Here is a 19015-nt window from a genome sequence, read left to right as displayed (position 1 = left end):
CCGCGAAGATGACCTCTTTGAGACCTGGCTGGTTTCGCTACCCACACGGAGGTCATAATCCGAGTCCCCCTTCTTGCTTCCATGCCCTGCATGTGGGGGCCAAGAGTCGGGTGCCCATGGTTGGCTCCATGTGGCCTCTGTTGTATATGTGGGTGTGTGAAAATTGATGAAAAATAATTAAAATTAAATGAAATTCGAAATTTGCATAATTAATCCGAAATTATGCTAATTTGTGTACTTATGCGTGTAACTATGCTAATTAGAGAGGTAATCGTATTAATTTATACGAGTGGGTGTGGCTGTGTTAATGATAGCTTTATGATAATCAGGCCCCGCCTCGTTGACGAGGTTGGGTTATCAATCAGGATAACGCAATCAATCGTGTGCTGTTACGCTAGTGTCAATTCGGCCTCGTTGTCTAACTTCGTATTATTGATCAGCATAATACAATGATTCTCGCTTTAACACTCCCCGAGTGTTCATATTTTAGGTCCCATGTTCACATCGTTCGTTTTAGTTTAATGAGTGTGGATTGGTGTGTTTATAGTTTAGGTTCCCGAGTTCATATCTCGTCGCAGGATACAGATCTTATGCAAAAACTTCAGGAAAGAATCACACGACCACTTCTGTATTAATCAATTTATTTTCTAATTAAACCTTAACTATAATATGTATGTGACTCTCAATCTCGGAACTTCAAAACGGTATCCACAAGGTATCAAGACAGTATCATCAACGACTGTACGATTTCACTTTGATAACACATGGACCCCGCATAAAGCGATTGCTGTTAGTGAGAGAGAGAGTCAGAACATGCAAATGCTATGTTACACAAAAGCTTATACATTATAATATGAACGATCATTATGCTTGAAATGGTCAGCACATTATCACAGGCGACTGATTAACATGCAACGGTATTCATATAAAAAGACAATCAAACAGTTATTATTTCCAAAGGCATAAATGTAACAACAGATCCACCGGACAGACTATAAGATTACCGAAATGGCTTAGTGTGAGGGTATGCGGCGGAACGTGTTATCTCACGGGAGATTAATTAATTAATTAATTCGTGAATAAGAATGTATGATCAGAAAATCGGTTTAGCACGATTCCTCCCCGGGACCGTAGCTCCGTGGCGAAGGTGCCAAGGGTTAATTCGTATTGATAGATCGGTTGGTAACTTATGCGATTAGAAGTACAGTCCAAAACAAAATATTAAAGAGGGAAATTATGAATATACTTATAAATGACGGACTGTTATCACACGATCGATGCTTCCACAGCCAGATGGTTCACGGACTTGAGTGTTCGCTTCTGGTTAAGGACCTGTGTATGTTTGAGTGATATGAATTGTTTTGAATAGTCAGTGTTTGGAATTAATTATTTGCGTTGCCATATGCTGAAGTTGGCATCGCTTGTAGGAGAAGTAGCCTCGCTCCCTTTAGAGCGGTGAGGTGTGTGGGAGTGCATCATACGAATCGCCGCCCTCCTCCACGCAGCAGCCAGCCTCTGTCCACGGGGGAGAGTTGCTTGATCGCTCTCAGTTCTGCTCAGTGGACACCTCTCTCCACTGCTGGATGAGCTGCGCGATCACGCTCGTGCTGGTTCGCTGACAGCAGTTTCTCTCCGCTGTTGGATGAGCTGCATCGGCACGCTCCCTCTCTCTGGGTGGTGAACTCGAACGTGCTCGTTGCTGGTTTGCTGAAAGCAGGTTTTTCTCCACTGCTGGATGACTCAAGTCGCACGTGCTCTTGCTCTGGTTTGCAGAAGCTCTTGCTTGGTGCGTCGGTCGCTCTGCAGCTGGACTCAATGTAGAATAATCTTTCAGCAATACTCTGTCTTTCAGCTCTTGGAAATCACACTAGGTGACGCCTCACTACCTTGCGAGTCTTGCCAACGTCAGTGGGTAGCGACGGGGCCACTTTGGCTTCTGCTCGCCGCCCCCTGCTCTGCAGCTCGCCGGCTGGCGACCTGTTGCTCTCGTTCCCGATTGGAACTGCTCCTGAGCCGGCCCACTGGTCGAACTCCCCGCGTTCCGACCTCCTCCGATTCGAACTCCCCGAGTTCCGACCCCCCTGGTAGAACTCCCCGAGTTCCGACCCCTCCGAGTCGAACTGTCTCCCGAGAGTCGACCCCCCCCGGTCGAACTCTGGTGAGCCGACCCCCCCCGGGTCGAACTCTTCCGAGTTGCTCCTCCGAGTCGAACTGTCTCCCGAGAGTCGACCCCCCGGTCGAACTCTGGTGAGCCGACCCCCCCCCCCCAAGTCGAACTGAGGTTTCAATGCTCAGGATCCTCTTTTTATGCCCAAAAATCCCTTCACTCGGATCCTGCCCACAAGGCGAGGTTTCTTTCGATTTTTGCTGTGTAAGGATTTGTCCGTATGTATCTGCGTCCGTGTGTGTGTGTCCGTACATGTGTCAGTGTGTGTCCTTGTGTAGATCACCCACGGTATATTCCGTTGTCATACTCCTACCATAAAACCCACAAGTAAAACAATCAAATGTTATAAATTGTCTCGAAGGCGCCTCTCTGTCTGGGTGCACAACCTGGAGGGAGGGGTGATATTCCCTCCGACTTTCACCGACGCACAAAGAAATGGTTAAAAAGTTTTAAGTTAACATTTCATTTCATCAGAGTTCCATAGTTATGATTCTGTATTAATCCAAGGTCTGAGTCAGCTTCTCGTTGTGGTGTTTGACTCGTGTTTCCCCAAGCGTATACACACTCCTACCCCGCGCTGCAGGGATACAAAGACGGCCGGGATTTCCCTTTCTCTCCGACCCTGGGTTTAACATCGCCCTTTGCTTACGTTGCAGTTTTGCTGTGCGCTTGCATTTCTTTTCCTCTCTACTCTTACTTTAACCCTGCTTATTATTTGCGTATGGGTGGAGGCTAGAGCATTTATGTTGACTTAGGAAAACCTGATTGTTATAGGCTTCGGGTCAAGTCGTATAGACATTATTAAAATATGGAAATACATTTCATATTAAATTAATAGACGGGTGATGGTTACATTGACGTAGCTTGTGGCAGGGTTCAATTGAAGTGGGTGTGAAGATCAATAACTTTAGCCTACCCTGTCGTTAAATTCCGACTTTAAGTTGCTTTAATAGTAATGCAGCACCAATTAGCTTTTTTGACTTAACTAGATCTAGGCTAACGCAACCTCCCAGTGACCCTGGCTTTGTGTTTACGTCAGCCCCTTGCAATCCGCTGCGCTCGGCTCTCTATCTGCTCCCTCTGACCCTGGGAGGGCTCTGAACGTCAAAATCGTGTTAGTGGGTCAAGGTAAATATGACCTCCACATGCCATGCTGAGGCCTGGTTTGGTGTTTTTATTCATTATTAAAATTAAAAGAAACAATAGAAATATGTATCTATATGTATTGAAAAATTACTTGTTAATATTAAGATGGAAAGGGGGGCATATACAACAGGTGTGGCGGGGGGTGGAGGGTGGTGTGGTGGGGTGGAGGGTGGTGAGGCGGGGTGGGGTGGAGGGTGGTGTGGCAGGGTCGGGTGGAGGGTGGTGTGGCGAAGTGGGGTGGAGGGTGGTGTGGCGGGGTGGAGGGTGGTGTGGTGGAGGGTGGTGGGGTGGAGGGTGGAGGGGTGGAGGGTGGTGGGGTGGAGGGGTGGAGGGTGGTGGGGTGGAGGGTGGTGTGGTGGTGGGTGGTGGGGTGGTGGGTGGTGGGGTGGAGGGTGGTGGGGTGGAGGGTGGTGGGGTGGTGGGGTGGTGGGGTGGAGGGTGGTGGGGAGTGGGGCACATCGTAATGGTGTGGGGTGAGGAGGATCGTGTTGGTTGAGGATGAGGAGTATAGTGATGGTGGAGAGTTATGCGGATAGTGATGGTGTTTCAAGTTTCAAGTTTCATTTATTTAGGTATAGCCCTGTGAGCCATGCGGCTCTTAAGTCGGGTGCAACCGCAACCAACAAAATATGAATACAGAACATCCCAAAGCGACGACGCGCAACAGAAACATCCTGGAATAAACCAGGACATATTCCACACACAAAAAAAACGTATTAAAACGCTGTGTGCAAAAATCACAATGTGGTGCAAGCCAACAACAACAACTATAAGACAAATTTTGATTTTGATTGTTTATATATATTTTATTATTTTGTTGTTTCCCTTCAACGTGACTTTACCGAAAGAGCTAAGAATATGAACTATAAGACAATTTAGATTAACCATATGTTTTTAAATCACCAAAAAAAGCTATAAAAAACAATGTAACAACAGTAATCTTAGGAACTGTAATTTTAAATTTAACAATAAACGATATACATAACACTGACGACAAAAACCTGCAGCCATAACTGGCAGCACGACACTCCCAGTGTATGATGTGTGAGTGAGTCAGCAGCAGCGTGAGTGAGTGTATGATGTGCGAGTCACTGTATGATGGTTGAGTCCGTATTAGGTTGAGTGAGTGTATGATGTGTGAGTCAGCGTACGATGTGTTAGTCAGCACATGATGAGTGAGTCAGTGTATGATGTGCGAGTCAGTGTATGATGTGTGAGTGAGTCAGCAGCAGCGTGAGTGTATGATGTGTGAGTCAGCGCACAATGTGTTAGTCAGCGCATGATGAGTGAGTCAGTGTATGATGTGTGAGTGAGTCAGTGGCAGTGTGAGTGAGTGAATAATGTGCTAGTGAGCCAGCACACGATGAGTGAACCTGTGTATGATGAGTGAATGGGTCAGTGGTTGTGCGAGTGTATGATGTGTGAGTGAGTAAGCGCATGATGAGCGAGTCAGTGCATGATGTGTGAGGGAGTCAGTGTATGATGTATGAGAAAGTCAGTGTCGGCTCCCTCTGCTCGCGCGTTGCCCCCCCCCTCCGGCTCCGTCGCCCCCCTCCCCCAGCTCCATCGGCCCTCCCTTGGCTCCGTCGCCCCCCCCTGGCTCCGTCGCCCCCCCCCGGCTCCGTCGCCCCCCCCGGCTCCGTCGCCCCCCCCCCCCCGGCTCCTTCGCCCCCCCCCCGGCTCCGTCGCCCCCCCCCGGCTCCGTCGCCCCCCCCGGCTCCGTCGCCCCCCCCCCGGCTCCGTCGCCCCCCCCCCGGCTCCGTCGCCCCCCCCCCGGCTCCGTCGCCCCCCCCCGGCTCCGTCGCCCCCCCCCCGCCCCCGTCGCCCCCCCCCCCGGCCCCCTCGGCTCCATCGGATCCTTCTGTCGGCTCCCTCGGCCCCTCACAAACGGCCCCACCAGCCCCTGCTCGGAGTGCGGCCCGGGAACGCCCCGGGAGCGCACGCGCGCCTCAGGCGGCCATCTTGGATTCGTCTTCTTGGTCTTTGTCGAGGATGGGTTGGATAGTGATGGTAAGGGGTGGGGCGAAAAGCGATTGTTGTGGGTGGGGAAGATAGTGATGGTGGGGGGGATGGGCATATAGTAATATTTGGGCGTGTGGCGGATCGTGATGGTGCAGGTTCAGGTGGATAGTGATGGTGAGGGGTGGGTGGATTGTGATGGGGGAGATTGAGGAGGGTAGTGATGGTGAAGGGTGAGGCGGATAGGAATGGTAAGGGGTGGGGTTAATAGTGATTGTGGTGGGTGGGGCAGATCGTGATGGCGGTGGGATGGGCGTATAGTAATGACGGTGGGTGGGGCAGATTGTGATGTTGGGGGGTTGGGTGGATCGTGATGTTGCGGCGTTTGTTGGATAGTGATTGTGGGGTTTGGGGCGGATTGTGATGGTAGTGGCTGGGTTGGATAGTGATGGTGAGGGGTGGGTGGATTGTGATGGGGGAGATTGAGGAGGGTAGTGATGGTGAAGGGTGAGGCGGATAGGAATGGTAAGGGGTGGGGTTAATAGTGATTGTGGTGGGTGGGGCAGATCGTGATGGCGGTGGGATGGGCGTATAGTAATGACGGTGGGTGGGGCAGATTGTGATGTTGGGGGGTTGGGTGGATCGTGATGTTGCGGCGTTTGTTGGATAGTGATTGTGGGGTTTGGGGCGGATTGTGATGGTAGTGGCTGGGTTGGATAGTGATGGTGAGGGGTGGTGAATAGTGATGTTAGGGGGGGGGGGGCGGATAGTGATGGTGAGGAGTGAGGCGGATCGTGATGGGGAAGGGTGAGGCGGATTGTATTGGTAAGGGGTGGGGCTAATAGTGATTGTAGTTGGTCGGGCAGATCGTGATGGTGGGGGGATGGGTGTATAGTAATGGTGGTGGGGGGGGATAGTGGGGATGAGGCGTTCGTTGATGGTGGTGGATGGGGCAGATTGTGATGGTGGGGGATGGGTGGATAGTGATGTTGCGGGGCTGGTTGGATGGTGATTGTGGGGTTTGGGGCGGATAGTGATGGTGGAGGGCACACCGAATAGTGATGATGGGGGTTGGGGCTTACTGTGAAGGTGGGGGGTGAGTGGATGGTGATGGTGGAGGGTGGTTTGGAGAGTGATGGTGGGGGGTGAGATGGTCGGGCAGGATGGAGGGGAGGCGGGGAGAAGATTTTCAGACGAAAATCTTCTCCCCGTGGCAGCGCCTCTTCTTGCTGAGTGAAGGCCTCCCGCAAAAGTCATTATAATATGAGAGGTTGACTCTCAGGTGGCCTCCCACTTCGTAGCCCTGCTCCTCGGCCACGAAGGAGGGGCAAGTCCTCTGGGCCCGCGTCATCACCCCCACCGGAGCTCGGGGACGCTTTGTGGGACGAGCCAAGCAGCTGCTGCTGTTGGGTCCAGCTGCTTTTTTCTGCCGGCGTCGTTGAGGTGACTTCTTGGCTGCTTCCATCTCGAGCCAGATGTCCTTAACAGCCGCCGCCTCCCAGAACCCGACTGTAGGAACTGGCGCAGGGTCGACCTGAGATAACTGAGGCCCGCACAGGCCCAGGCAGCAACAGCAGCTGCACAGCTGTTCATATCCCAGCAGGGGATTCTCGGCTGTCAGGAGGCAGGCGTCGTGGAGGAGGTGGTGGTACTCTGTTGACTCCGCTCCTTCACAGGATTCTGGGGGATGAGTGAGACCTAGGGCACAGTAGGGGGATGTCATCAGCACTGGGCAGTACCTGGACCGTACCCTTAATTATCATCATGCAAGTACTCACATTCGTCATTCAGTCATCCACGTCAACATTCTATGATCATTGTACTTAAACGTCGGCTGCACCCTTAGAATTGCATGGAAAGCTTGTGGGAGGAGCACACGGACCTTGGAATATGTACGTCCCAAATACATTATTGCGAGGGTGACCTTGGCTAGGCAACGCATCTAGACGGCCATGTCATCAATGTTTTTATTGTAATTATATACTAATTATATTTTATATCAAAGTAATTGTAGTGTAAATTTTGATTTAAAGCTTTCGTGACTGCAGTAATTCATATTCTTAGCACTTTCGGTAAAGTCACATTGAAGGGAACATAACACAAACGGTCGAAACGTCGTGAGAATTTTTATTGTTTTATATATATTTTATTATTTTATTGTTTCCCTTCAACGTGACTTTACCGAAAGAGCTAAGATTATAATTGTAGTGTTCTACGATGGGGGCGGAGCCTGCAGAAGACGGGGGCGGGGCCACATAGGCCGTGGCAGTGACGTCACCAGAGGGCGGGGCTCGAGGCCTGGACCGTTGGCGACAGTTGGAGCGGGGAGGCCGTTGCCATGGCTACCCGGGTTTGTTGTTGCCCACCGACATCGCTATAATAAAGACTTTACTTGTTTACTTAGCGCTCGTTTATCATTGATTTACTTATTTATCGTTACCGAGACTATCCTTATGACTTAATTACTTGTTAAATAGATAGCAACTCGTCACGTTCTTTAGAAGGAAAACCAAAGAGGCAAATTTACACATAAGTGCTTCTGGCAGATGTGGCCACAGGCCAAAGAGACACGCACATTGATGTACTCATCGTCGGTATTAAATTATTGTTTACTATCGATCAAGGACGGGCACGTTAAAGCTATTTGAGGAAAGTGAGTGGTGGTGCTGATTGGTACTTGCTATGAGCACCTGCCCCTAGTCAGAATCAGAATCTCAATCTATATTCATACTGGAGGAATACGATGAACTATACAGCTCGTTTTCAAAGATGTTCAGTACCTTGGTTCGCCTCGTAGTCTGCGACCACTTCGGCCCAAGCGGCTGTGGAGGGGGACTTCGCAGGCTTCTCAGAATCCGGAGTCGAAAGGGAGGGAACGGGGGGGAGGCGGAGGAAGAAAATCGTGAAGCGTGCCGCTAAGCATGCTCCTCATATACAGCTACAGAGACGAAGATCCCCCTGGCAGCCTTGGACCAGTGCTGTGCTGAAGAGCAGCACGGCACACCACGCCTGGCCACCTTTGTCTCCCCTATGCTGATGTTTTCAACGGGGGCTCTTTACATAGGTGATGTTTTAACACGTTGAATCAGATACTGTAATCGTTTTGAGTCTGAGTAGACAAAGAGGAGGCCCATGACTTTTTCACTAAATACCAACCACCGTGGAATATAAATTCGCGCTACTCCTCTAGCGACACAACAGCCCTGCCTACTCCCCACACAGGAATCTACACACACACACAGCAACACTCGCTCCACTCACCATGTCAATATCTTTTCGTGCAATATTCTCGTATGAGGTCATCATTTGGAAATCTTGAGCAACGCAAGAACGCAGCTCTCTGCTCAACGCCTCTGCTCAATATGGCAGTTAGGACCACGTGACATCGGTTAGGGCCTCGTGACGGCGCGTCGGACAACTCGTTGCGAGGCAACTGGCGATTTGGGTGACGCCACGGCGAGTCACGTGCTCCTTGGTACACGAATCAGAGAGGAACCCAGCACACGAACCACTCACACGCGCCTCGCGCACCCTTCTGAACAGACTGTTGGTAGAAGGTGCACACACACACCCCAACAAATACACTTCGTATAACAACGCGTGAATACGAATGTAAATAGATGTTCCATTGTCCGAATATTTATTTAAGATACCTACGTACAAATTAATTAGAATATGTATTTATACTGGAGAAATCCAATCAATAACTCACAAACCACCCACCCACCCTCTCAAGTTCTCAAGCATACAATAACCCATTCGCCAAGCCGTGCTGGCCTTCACAGGTGCTTGCTCACAGCACCTGCCCTAATAATCTGTTAGGGCTGTTGGGGGGTAGGTGCTGCGGGATCTGTGTCTTTGTGTGAGCTGGTGAATGTGGGGAGCGGTAGTGTTGTGATTAACGCACTTCGCCACGAAGCCGGCCAATCAGTTCGATTCCCGCTCACGGCAAAGACAAGTGACGATTGTCTGAATCGGTTATTGGCCTCGCTAATTCAGCCTGAAATCAACACGTTGTGTAAACATCACGACTAGGGAGACAAATGCGGCCGGGGATGGTGTTGGTCACTTATGCCCTCGTGTACCGTGCCGTTCTTCATAGGTAGTCGCTAACAGTACCTGCCCCAACATTCTGTTAAGGCTACACGGGGGATCTTTGTCTTTGTTTGTGAAAGTGTGGGGAGCGGTGGTGCAACGGTTAGCGCGCTGCGAACCTGGAGATCAGAGATCTCTGGCGCAGAGCGCGCTCTCATTGGTCCGTGGAGTCGTGACGTGATGCTAAGGGAGCGTGTTGATTGGGGTCGTCAGCTTGCAAAGGACTCGATGGGGAAGCCGTTTTCATAACAAACTCGACGCTCGTGGTTTGTATCATTGTAGAATGCCGCATCAAAGTCAAGTGGCTATGAGCTGCTTTGGTGTCCTTAAGCGCTGCTCCTTTCTCAAGAAAATACCCTTCCAAAAAAAGATACTCGATTAAAACCACGAGAGACCGTGCAGTGGTTGTTTAGGCACCATTCAGTATACATCATCTAAATAAGATGTTAATCTTTGAAACTGCACATTTTTTAAGATGTAATAACGAGGTCATAACAAGTGTCAGATGTAAAACCTCTTTCCATTGTTTGGATTTCACTTCCCCATAATTCGGGTGAAAATTATCGCAACATTCAAATATCGTGTATAGAATATGCTCTTTGTTGAGACCACCACGAATGAAATAGATTTTACTGCATGGTTGTTCAAAACCATGACTCTGAAATCGTTTTGGTACACAACTATGCACTGCGAAAACCTACCGACAGAAAACATGTTTTTGTAACCAAACGCTCAATGCTGAGAGCGTTTGGTTATGAAAATATTCGTGCGAGTGTGCTGCACGGGACTTTGCCTTGGCTCGAGATTAACCACCGGTCTTGCCACGTCCAGACATGGTGAGGACGACGAGGACACATTGAAAAGGAGACTCGGGCTGGTGTACTTCAACTTATTTATTTCGTTGTCACCGCTCGTACATTACAGCAACACTCATCATCAAACCAACCCAGTTCCACGTTTTTCAGTCACTTTTAAACCTCTTCTCCACCAATTACCTTTCTCCCACTTCTCGCTCTTTCCCGATCCGCTCTCCGCACCAATCCGATCCGAGTGTCAACCACTCACTCATCGGATTGCGTTTCGTGCACGTCGTGCTCACACCCCGATCTCTCTTCCCCGCCCGAGCGTGCCGCGTGCGTGACGTGGTGATCCCTGACCTCCGACCCTTGATGCGTTAGGCATGCGTGATGTCGAGTGCGGAAGGTATGCGTGCTGTTTGTGTTGTGCGAGTGTGTGAGGATGGGTGACACATCCTCTATATCACCGCTTTCTCGGTTGAGACAGAGCCCTCCTCGGCTACTTCAGCTGCTGCAGTAGCAGCAGACAGCGCCTCACGCAACCGCGCGTCGCTCGCGACTCCCGAGCAGAGCGCGTGGCTGCGATTCTACGAGAATAAGAGCCCGGTCCACTCTCACGAGGAACTGGCGCGCAACATCAAAACACGTTTCGGGCAATTACCCTTCCCAAAGCACTCTATAATCAGATCGGCACAGCCGCAGAGAACGCAGGAGGGACGCGATATTGTGAGGGACGTGGGCCCCTGGCTCCCCCTCCGGGGGAGGGTTGATCTCGGGAGAGCTGCAGGTTCCGGACTCCTCGCTCATGTGAGAGCCACCGCTATCCAACTGCTCACTCGTGGGGAGATGGCTACTGCTCCCCAGCTCCTCTCCTCGCGCCGGAGCCCCTCGGGTCCGCAGGTTCTGTTTGGGGGGCATAGCTCGGGGCTGGCGCATGGCTGCCTGGAATCAATCTGTCGCTTCTCAGCCACTCAAACGCGACGTATCCGTTCACACAACCCCACGCACCACTCTCACGCGCTGAACCGGGGGTCAGAGGGCAATGACGTCCTTCGCACACGCGTTGCCACCGAGGGCGGGCAATGGAGATTGTTTAAAGGGCTGTAGGGATAATCCCACGTGTACCCAGGCGAGTCCACCGTCGCTCACCGCGGGCACAGGCTAAACAAAGGCAGTATGGATAATTTTGCGTGTACGCCGCCTGTCTACCTGACGCACACGTTAAACACAAGGGCGGATGAGTAACCTCACGTGCCCCTGTACGAGTCCGCCGCCGCTCGCCACACACACACGCTAATCACGAGCTACGCGCAGGGGCGAGCGCAAACACGTGGGTAAATACACACTCGCGCACAAACACAGGGTACGACGCAGGAACCCCGGTCGGGCCCGCACACAATGGCCGCCTCAACAGAGTTACCCACGTGCAAATCCCCGTACCACGACGAGCGGACTCACACCACCATGTGCCCGTTCCACACTCGCAGAAACCACACAAGGTTTGTTGATCACTGACGATTTATTCCTGGCGTGTCTGTGGGCTACTATTACCCAAGTCAGTCCGGGTCAGCAGGGCAGGTTTAACCTATCTCTCGATGGTCTAAACCTGATCTACCTCGTCCCCTTGGAGTGAAACTCCCCACTCTCGCTTTCGTACTCACATTTCGCCTCCGATGCGTGGGCCGTCGCGGAGAGACGAGGCTGCACGAGGTTCTTGCGGGGAGCGGGGCCTGGCTTCGCTGATACTCGTCCCACGGACGACCCAGTGGCCGGCAAGCTGACTGCTCCGATCGCTCATTTGAGGAGAACGCGAACCCCCATCGTCGCTCTCCTCTCCCATTTTATCCCTCTCTACATCAAAGGTCTGCCCGGCTAACCCGCGATACCCCACCGCCATTGGTGCGCCCACCTCGGTGCCTTCACAGACGTCCGCTTCCCTCTCTACCCATCAACAGGGGCCGCCGTTGGGCCGTTGCCATTGGCCACGGCGTGCAAGCGTACTTTGCCGGCCAATCGGATGCTTCCCCTGGTGCTCGTGTGGACCTAACCGCGGTGACTGAGTAGCCTTGTCGTGAGCATGCAATTGCACGTCAATTCACGGCTCTGTGGTGTAATTCAACCTGGGGGAAGTCGGACAATTCCCTGGCCCCAGGAAACCGTGAGGGATGTCCCTACGAAGAAGGCCCCTGGGTGAAAACCTGGAGGCCAGGTGACTTCCCCACGAGGTCCTACGTGGGGGGTGTGTGTGTTGTGTGTGCTCATTTTGGGGATGGTGAGGGAGAAGCAGCTTCGGCCTGCACGCTCTCCCGTGGTGGCGTTGCAGGCATGGCTCCGACGGAGTGGCTTCGCTGCTATGGCACCACATAGCCCGCCGAGGTGCCAGTCTCCGTCCCGGGTTGACTGGAGCATCTCGCCTGGGTTGCCCCCACGAGGTAGCGCCGCGGGGTCCGCGGGACTCGCCCGGCCCTCGTGGCTGGCCTCGGGGGTGGTGGCTCCGTCTTTTGGGCTTTTAGCGGCGGTCTCTTCCTCCATTCCAATGGCTCCTCTCGTCCCTCGGCACCTGTGGGCTGGGGAACAAACTCAGAGGCAGCAGGGTTTAGGTGCCATCGTCCCCGCCCCCCCCGGCCTGGGCCGTGACCCCTCGGGGCCGAGCATGGAGGGTGTTGGGACCCCGGGATTTCGGGGTACCCAAACTGCGGGGTTCTCCCTTGCTGGGGCTGCCTTCCATGGTTTTAATTGGCGGACGTTGACCACCATCTCTCGGCCCCTGTCTCCGCCCTGAATCAGCACCGTCCAGGGGGAGATCTGCCGCCCCACGGTCCAGGGTCCGCGCCAGTAGGTGGTCAGTTTCCCCAGCTGTCCAGCCCCGACACGAGGGGTGTATAGCCACACGTTAGAGCCCGCCGAGTAGAAGGGGGGCTCCATAAGGGGCCGGGCGCCCTGCTCTTGGTGCCGATGCGCGGCCTCTCCTTGTGGGTAGGCCCGGCCCCGGGCCCCTCGCAGAGTCTCCATCAGGTGCTCCACGGGGCGGCTCCCCTCATCCCGTTGCAGTGGGGGAACGCCGAACAGCAGATCTGCAGGTAGACGAGACTCACGGCCACACATCATTAGGAACAGGGTCTGTCCCGTAGACGTGTGTACTGTGGTGGCGTAGGAGAACAGGGCATAGGGGAGGTGTTCGTCCCAGTCCTGCTGAGTTGCGGCCACCATGCATTTGAGCTTCCCAGCTAAGGTCTGGTTCATACGCTCCACCATACCGTTCACCTGGGGGTGGTACGCCGTGGTTCGGTCCTTCTGGATTCCGAACTCGCGGCACAGCACCTGAAACAGCTCTGCCTCGAACTCACTACCTTGCTCGGTAATGACCCATTCGGAGATCCCGTGCTTAAGTACGTAGTGCTCCACGAATGCCCAGGCCACCACAAGGGCCGTCTTATCGGGGATGGCCACCGCCACGGGATAGCGTGCGAAATACTCCACCGGTGGGATCGCGGAAATGGCCCCTGTAGGTCGATCCCAACCAGCTGGTTTGTCCGACTGACGCGGAACGGCCTCAGGGGTACCTGATATTGCGCCGCTTTCGGCCCACATTGCTGACACGCGCGGCAGCCCTGTACCCAGGCGGCCACGTCTTGCGCCAATTTGGGCCAGAGATATTGGCGACGCAGGGTCTCCCTAGTGCGCCGTTCCCCATCATGGCCCCCGAGCAGGTGGTCGTGCACCAGCCATAGCAGCTGGGGTCGCACCTGGGCGGGAACACAGATGCACCCTCTTACCACCCCGTTCTGCACACACAACCGGGCATACAAACCACTCCAGGGTCCTGGTAGGGTGCTCTTCTTTTCCCGCAGGGCCGCTTCCACTGCCGCCAGATCCGGGTCCCGTTGCTGGGTCTGTCTCAACTGCTCGTCGTCCAGGCCCAGGAAGGCGCAGCTGACGTCCTCTTGGATCCGCCCGGTCAGGGTGGGGCAGTCCGTCGGCTCCTTCTGTAGGGGTCTCCGCGGCGCATACTGCACTCTCTCTCGTGAGAGGGGGGTCTCAGTGCGCTCCCGGGGGGGCGTTGCCTGTTGGCAGCGTCCCCCATGAAGCATGGGCAGGCCTCCTCCGCCCTCGTCTCGGCGCACACCATGGGCTGCCTCGACAAGGTGTCCACATTTTCGTGCATCCGCCCAGCCCGGTACTCGATCTGCAGGTTGTATTCCTGCAGCTGCGCCAGCCATCGGGTCATCTGCCCCCGCGGTTTCTTGAATGTGAGATGGAGCTGCAGAGCATAATGGTCACTCCGCACCCGACATTTTCTGCCATACAAATACGGCCAGAACTGTTTACATGTGAAGATCACGGCATACAGTTCCTGACGGGTCACGCAATAGTTCAGCTCGGCCCTGCTCAGGGTCCAGCTGGCGTATGCGATGGCCCGCTCCATCCCATCCTGCACCTGTGACAACACCGCGCCCAGCTCATAGCTGCAGGCGTCGGTGTCCAAAATCAAATCGGTGGAAAAATCCAGGAAAGCCAGGGTGGGGGTATGGGTGAGGTGGTCTTTGAGGGTGGTGAAGGCCGTCAGGCGGCCTCCGTCCACTGATAAGGGTTCTTAGGGGAAGTGAGTTGGGTGAGGGGGCGTGCAATCTCGCTGAATCCCTTTACAAATCGATGATAATAGGTGGCGAGCCCCAAGAATGACCTGATCTCCGTCAGGTTCCTTGGCCATGGCCATTCCACTATGGCGCGTACCTTCTCCGGATCGGTGCGCAACCCTGCCTCGCTGATTCGGTGTCCAAGGTACCCCACCTTGTGCTGCGCAACATAACACTTACGTGGCTTGAGTTTGAGATGGGCGGCTCGCAGTCGCTGGAACACCTCTCATAACCTGGACCAGTCCTCAGACAGAGATATACTGAACACTATCACGTCATCCAGGTAAATTAGGCACTGTTCCCACTGCAAGCCCCGCATCACCAGCTCCATCAACCACTGGAACGTCGCAGGCACATTAGTGAGTCCGAACGGGAGTATCCGAAACTCAAACAGTCCCATCGGTTTGGTAAATGCAGTCATTGGCCGATCCTCCTCCGCCATATCCACCTGCCAGTACCCGGATGCTAGATCGAGGGTGGAAAAATACCGCGCCACCGTGAGGCTGTCAAAGGTGTCATCGATGCGGGGGATGGGGAAGGCATCGCCGAGGGTGACTGCGTTCAACTTTCGGTAATCAACACAAAACCGGGTCGACCCATCCTTTTTCATCACCAGTACCACCGGGGCAGACCAGGGGCTAGCTGAGGGCTGGATTATGTTATCTCGGAGCATTTCCACGATGGCATCTTTAATCTGGGCCCGTTCAGGCGCGCCCACTCGGTATGTGGGGAGTTTAATTGGTTGGGCGGCACCGGTGCCAATTTGGTGCTTAAGAAGGTCAGTCCGGCCCACATCCGAATCGTGCTCACTGAACACGTCGGCGTCATCGCTCATGAAAACGTTTATTCTGAGCTCCTGGTTTAGCCCCGAATGAGTAGCATCAAACAGTATTTTACAATAAAATATTGATCCCAATGCAGTACACCATATCGACGTGAAATTGGCAGGTGCACTCACTGGATGAGTCGAAGTGTAAAAAGCGACCCATCCAGATACAACAATGCAAAAGCCTACAACACCTGGTATTCCCAGGCAGTCTCCCATCCAAGTACTAACCAGGCTCGACTCTGCTTAGCTTCCGAGATTAGACGAGATCGGGCGCATTCAGGGTGATATGGTCATAGGCCATGCTTGGAAAGACCTGTCGCACATTCAGATGTATAAAACAATCAACATTCAACTATACTTCTGGAGGTCATCGCTCATAAAACCTTTATTCTGAGCTCCTGGTTGAGCCCCGAAAGAGTGGCATCAAACATTATTTTACGATAAAATATTGATCCCAATGCAGTACACCATATCGACGTGAAATTGGCACGTGCACTCACTGGATGAGTCGAAGTGTAAAAAGCGACCCATCCAGATCCAAAAATACAAAATCCTACAACACCTGGTGTTCCTAGGCAGTCTGCCATCCAAGTACTCACCATGCTCGACCCTGCTTAGCTTCCGAGATCAGACAAGATTGGGCGCATTCAGGGTGATATGGTCGTAGGCCATGCTTGCACACACCTGTCGCACATTCAGATGTATGAAACAATTAAAGTTCAACTATATTTCTGGAAATCATCGTTCATGAATACTTATATTCTGAGCTCCTGGTTGAGCCCCGAAAGAGTGGCATCAAACAGTCTGGATGAGTCGAAGTGTAAAAAGCGACCCATCCAGATATAACAATGCAAAAGCCTACAACACCAGGTATTCCCAGGCAGTCTCGCATCCAAGTACTAACCAGGCTCGACCCTGCTTAGCTTCCGAGATCAGACGAGTTCGGGCGCATTCAGGGTGATATGGACGTAGGCCGTGCTTGCAGAGACCTGTCGAACACTCATATGTATAAAACAATCAACATTCAACTATACTACTGGAGGTTATCGCTCATGAAAACGTTTATTCTGAGCTCCTGGTTTAGCCTCGAAAGAGTGGTATCAAACAGTATTTTACGAGAAAATATTGATCCCAATGCAGTACACCATATCGATGTGAAATTGGCAGGTGCACTCACTGGATGAGTGGAAGTGTAAAAAGCGACCCATCCAGATCCAAATATACAAAAGCCTACAACACCTGGTATTCCCAGGCAGTCTCCCATCCAAGTACTAACCAGACTCGACCGTGCTTAGCTTCCGAGATCAGACGAGATCGGGCGCATTCAGGGTGATATGGTCGTAGGCCATGCTTGGAAAGACCTGTCGCACATTCAGATGTATAAAACAATCAACATTCAACTTTACTTCTGGAGGTCATCGCTCAAAAAACCTTTATACTGGTAGGAACGAAGTTGTAAACTGAGTGTACCAGCCTGCAATAGATTAATGTGTCCGTACGTCCGTCCGTCCCCTTTCAATACTTTAACGAAGTGAAATCTCGTGCTGTTGGGTGTATAAAATCAGTAATAGACAGCGCAGAGACTTGTCCTACCAGCCCACCCTGCAGGGACCTGTTTCTGAGCTCCTGGTTGAGCCCCAAAAGAGTGGCATCAAACATTATTTTACAAGAAAATATTGATCCCAATGCAGTACACCATATCGACGTGAAATTGGCAGGTGCACTCACTGGATGAGTCGAAGTGTAAAAAGCGAGCCATCCAGATCCAAGTAAACAAAAGCATACAACACCTGCTATTCCCAGGCAGTCTCCCATCCAAGTACTAACCAGACTCGACCCTGCTTAGTTTCCGAGATCAGACGAGATCGGGCGCATTCAGGGTGATATGGTCGTAGGCCATGCTTGGAAAGACCTGTCGCACATTCAGATGTATAAAACAATCAACATTCAACTATACTTTTGGAGGTCATCGCTCATAAAACCTTTATTCTGTGCTCCTGGTTGATCCCCAAAAGAGTGGCATCAAACAGTCTGGATGACTTGATTCGAAGCTTTCGTGACTGCAAGAATTACTCTTTGTTTTTTTCGGTAAAGTCACGTATAAATAAAAAATAATAAAATAACAATAGCGTACGACGTTTCGGTTGCAACACAAGCAGTCATCATCAGGTACAGAAGAGCTAAATTTACGAGAGAGAGGAAACACATAACCCCAGATGTATATACAGACACCCAAGAAGGGGGCGTGGATGGAGTGGGGTGTGAGAGTGGATGGTGTCGCGGTGAGAGTGGATGGTGTCGGGGTGAGTATGGATGTTGGAGAGGTGAGAGTGGCTGGTGTAGGAGTGAGCGTGGATGGTGTAGGGGTGAGCGTGGCTGGTGTAGGGGTGAGCGTGGATATTGTAGGGGCGAGAGTGGATGTTGCAGGAGTGAGCGAAGATGGTGTAGGGGGTGAGCGTGTAGGTTGTAAAGGCGAGCGTGGAGGTTGTAAAGGTGAGCGTGGATGGTGTAGGAGTGAGCGTGGATGGTGTCGCGGTGAGAGTGGATGGTGTCGGGGTGAGTATGGATGTTGGAGAGGTGAGCATGGATGGTGTAGGAGTGAGCGTGGATGTTGCAGGAGTGAGCGTGGATGTTGTAGGGGTGAGCGTGGATGGTGTAGGGTTGAGAGTGGATGTTGTAAAGGTGAGCGTGGATGGTGTAGGGGTGAGAGTGGATGTTGTATGAGTGAGCATGGACAGTGTAGATGTGAGTGTGGATGGTATAGGGGAAAGCGTGGATGGCGTAGTGGTGAGCGTGGATGGTGTAGGGGTGAGCGTGGATGTTGTAGAGGTGAGCGTGGATGGTGTAAGGGTGAGCGTGGCTATTGTAGGGGTGAGCGTGGATGTTGTAGGGGTGAGTGTGGATGGTGTAGGGGTGAGCGTGGATGTTGCCGGAGTGAGCGTGGGTGTTGTAGGAGTAAACGTGGATGGTGTAGGAGTGAGCGTGGATGGTGTAGGGATGAGCGTGGATGGTGTAGGGATGAGCGTGGATGGTGTAGGGGTGAGCGTGGATGTTGTAGGGATGAGAATGGATGGGGTTGGGTGTGGCGTGGATGGTGTTGGGGTGAGAGTGGATGGTGTCGGGGTGAGAGTGGATGATGTCGGGGTGAGAGTGGATGGTGTCGGGGTGAGTATGGATGTTGGAGAAGTGATCGTGGATGGTGTAGGGGTGAGCGTGGATGTTGCAGGAGTGAGCTTGGATGTTGTAGGGGTGAGCGTGGATGGTGTAGGGGTGAGAGTGGAAGTTGTCAAGGTGAGCGTGGATGGTGTAGGGGTGAGAGTGGATGTTGTGGGGTGAGGGTGGATGGTGTAGGGGTGAGCGTGGATGTTGTAGAAGTGAGAGTAGA

The 19015-nt window shown here is 52.6% G+C and overlaps 4 non-coding genes and 1 pseudogene across 4 annotated transcripts; all 5 read right to left on the bottom strand.

Moving 5' to 3' along the window:
* Positions 1-15809: 15809 nt before the first annotated feature.
* LOC142927042 (5S ribosomal RNA) lies at positions 15810-15928 on the bottom strand. The gene has a single exon (XR_012943966.1). It is a non-coding gene; the product is annotated as a 5S ribosomal RNA (ribosomal RNA).
* A 252-nt stretch (positions 15929-16180) lies between these two features.
* On the bottom strand, positions 16181-16299 carry LOC142928584 (5S ribosomal RNA; annotated as a pseudogene).
* Positions 16300-16485: 186 nt separating this feature from the next.
* Positions 16486-16604, bottom strand: LOC142927399 (5S ribosomal RNA). Its single transcript, XR_012944324.1, has one exon. It is a non-coding gene; the product is annotated as a 5S ribosomal RNA (ribosomal RNA).
* Positions 16605-16857: 253 nt separating this feature from the next.
* Positions 16858-16976, bottom strand: LOC142926085 (5S ribosomal RNA). Its single transcript, XR_012943010.1, has one exon. It is a non-coding gene; the product is annotated as a 5S ribosomal RNA (ribosomal RNA).
* Positions 16977-17408: 432 nt separating this feature from the next.
* On the bottom strand, positions 17409-17527 carry LOC142927785 (5S ribosomal RNA). The gene has a single exon (XR_012944709.1). It is a non-coding gene; the product is annotated as a 5S ribosomal RNA (ribosomal RNA).
* Between the last annotated feature and the right edge of the window lie 1488 nt (positions 17528-19015).

This window comes from Petromyzon marinus, chromosome 23, assembly GCF_048934315.1.
Source record: "Petromyzon marinus isolate PM22_M1 ecotype Great Lakes invasive population chromosome 23, UKy_Petmar_22M1.pri1.0, whole genome shotgun sequence".
NCBI classification, from domain to species: domain Eukaryota; kingdom Metazoa; phylum Chordata; class Hyperoartia; order Petromyzontiformes; family Petromyzontidae; genus Petromyzon; species Petromyzon marinus.
The sequence above is the reverse complement of the archived record's forward strand: the minus strand, read 5'-3'. Positions and strand labels throughout refer to the sequence as shown.